This window comes from Phyllostomus discolor, chromosome 3 (genome assembly GCF_004126475.2).
Source record: "Phyllostomus discolor isolate MPI-MPIP mPhyDis1 chromosome 3, mPhyDis1.pri.v3, whole genome shotgun sequence".
In the NCBI taxonomy this organism is placed as follows: domain Eukaryota; kingdom Metazoa; phylum Chordata; class Mammalia; order Chiroptera; family Phyllostomidae; genus Phyllostomus; species Phyllostomus discolor.
Window position 1 is genome coordinate 132,025,952 of NC_040905.2, and position 2,656 is coordinate 132,028,607.

The following is a 2,656-nucleotide window of genomic DNA, read 5'->3' on the forward strand; positions in this document are numbered from 1 at the left end:
TTTTAGGTTTTTGTGTTTTATCGGGCAGTCTGAATCATCACGTAATATCTCCTCTCAGATTTTTGATCTGAGCCAGGGAGTCAGCACACACTCACTGATTAACCACAGAGTGTGCAATCAAGTGCTAAGTGTACAGTCACATTAAAGAACATATAATCACCAGCCACATTTCTTTCTACTTTCCATGGCTGCGCACATGGGAAAAGGCGGCCAGAACCTCTTTATTTATACTACTTCAAGGGTGCCATTATAATAGAAGTTGCCTCTAAAAATACAGTGGTTAATGACATGGAGACAAATGGAGTGAAAAGAGCAGTGTTTTGGCATCCAAAGCAGTTGCCTGGCTGAGTTATCTTAGGCCAGCTGCTTGACCTCTCCATTTCATCCCTTCCTCTGCAAAATTAGGATGTTGTTGTTGTTGATGACGATGATGATCTTTAGCTGCTAGTGTTATGAAAAACACATCAAGTATAAAGGGTCATGTATGTCAGCTGTTCCTGCTGTAACTCGGGGGTGGAGTCTTTGGTACCATGAAAGCCCAGATGCAGCCTGTCTGGACCATAGCAGGGATTCCCAGAGTCAAGGATAAGACGTTCTCCATGTACAACTCATATTCCAGAGAAAGCCATCTCTAGACACCACTGTCAGCCTCAACAGGTGGTGGGAGTTTCTCTACAGACATAGTGGGCAGGATCAAGCTGAGTGTCTTGCAAGTTTATTAAAATGAGCTCTACTTTACATTAGTTTTTAGAAATTACAAACTGCTGCAGATGTCTGAGTAAATAGTCAATAGTTTTGAAACCTTGGTGAATCAAATCAAAAGAAAACATACTCTTTAAAGACTATCAGGTATTTTTCCTCTTTTATGAGAGGTAAAGTCTAAATTAATATTTTTTTTGAAAAATAAAAAAATATGTCATAATAGTTTTCATTTTCCAAAGGTGAAGCCTAGATTCCACTGTGGAACAAAATTCAACACAATGCAGAACAACTTAATATTCTGCAATAATATCAAAGGTTGCCTTTACTACTTATAGAATTGCATTTCTTTATTCTTTTATTCAATCATTCATTTAACTAGGATGTGCTGAGCTCCTATTATGTGCTTAGCAATCCTCTAGGCCCTGAGTTCTGCCCTTATGGTGATCACAGTCAGTGAGGGAGACAGATAGCAAGCAACCATTTTACTCATGCTGGGTGCTAAAGCAGCCAAGAGGGTGTGTGAAGGGTGATGGGCAGGGTTTTGGAAAGTTTTCCTGAATCTTTTAAAGTGACTTTTAAATTGAGATCTATAGAATGAGCCATACTTCATAGTCAAAAGGGGGTGGGTGCCTGCTTTAACAGCATGTAGACTAACATTGGAACAATATAGAGGAAATTAGCATGGCCATTGTGCATGAATGACACTCAAATTTGTAGAGTGTTCCACATTTTTGCATAACAATGTGAATGTACTTAATACTACTGAACTGTATACTTAAATGATTAAAATGCTAAATTTTATGTTATGTAAATTTTGCCACAATAAGATAAAAGGGGGGTGATTCTGGGAATGTCCTATTGTAATAGTGGAAGCAGCAGGTACAAATGTCTTGTGGGAAGAGGGAGCATGGGCAAGAGGAAAGCCAGCAGGGCTGGTTTGTCAAGATTTGGGGGAGGTTGTATGGCCCAAGATGAGGCAAAGGCCATCTCACACTGAAACTAATATTGATCTGTGTCCTAAGACTAGTGGTAGGTTGTATAGGGCTTTCATCAGGGCAGTGACATAATTTGTGTTTGAAAAGATCACCCTGGACTAGGGTGGAGAATGTGTGGAGAGACAGTGAATGTGGCTGACCAGTTGGGAAGGTGTCAGAATTCTCCAGGAGAGAGATGAGTGCTACTTTAACTAGGGTTTTGGAGTTCAGATGGAGAGGAGCAGATAGATTTCAGAAAAGTCAGAGGGCAAATGTATAAACTTGATGGCTTGCTCTGGGCGTGAGGGAAGGGACCAGTCAAAAAAGATGTCCATGATTCTGTATAGATAATGGTGGTACTAGTGACTGGAACAAGAAGCACAGATAGAAGGGGTTTGGAGAGGTGGACATGATTCTTGTTTTGGACACATTGAGCTTGTGAGCCTCAGTGAAAGAGGAGGTCCTATGTACAGAGTGTTGGCTCAAGGCTCACGGAGCCACACAGTAGTTTCTGGCAGAACACAGTGTTTTTCTCTGAGACATGTCTGTCACCTGACATGTGAGGATTCAGGGCCACTCCCAAGAGAAGAGATGGAATGCCCAGTCTGCTTTATACAGCAGTCTGACCTGCTCCACTGGGCAGCTGACAGAGATAATTTCTTCCTCTCCTGAATGGCTGTTCCCCATGAAGCTGCACTGGCTCAGTAACAGAATCTTGACTAAACCCTCCTGGCTTAGATGGTAAATTAAATGGGGTTGGGTGCACACACCCAGGATGCCATCTATGTGTCCAACTCTGGTCTCTTAGACCCAGAGGTAGGCATTCTTCACAGTGCTTCTGAAATGTCAGCATAAGAGGCAGATCCTGGGTACTGACTGACTGAAACTAAATATTATGTCCAGTTACAGGACTCATGTCTCTGGAATGGGTGGTTCTTTCATTTGATGATTTTGGAATGTCAAAACCATATATATCTAGG

General features: G+C 41.7%; 1 non-coding gene across 1 annotated transcript; it reads left to right on the top strand.

The window, feature by feature from the left end:
* The first annotated feature begins 1,332 nt into the window (after positions 1 to 1,332).
* LOC114512604 lies at positions 1,333 to 1,435 on the top strand. Its single transcript, XR_003685817.1, has one exon. It is a non-coding gene; the product is annotated as a U6 spliceosomal RNA (small nuclear RNA).
* Positions 1,436 to 2,656: the final 1,221 nt, after the last annotated feature.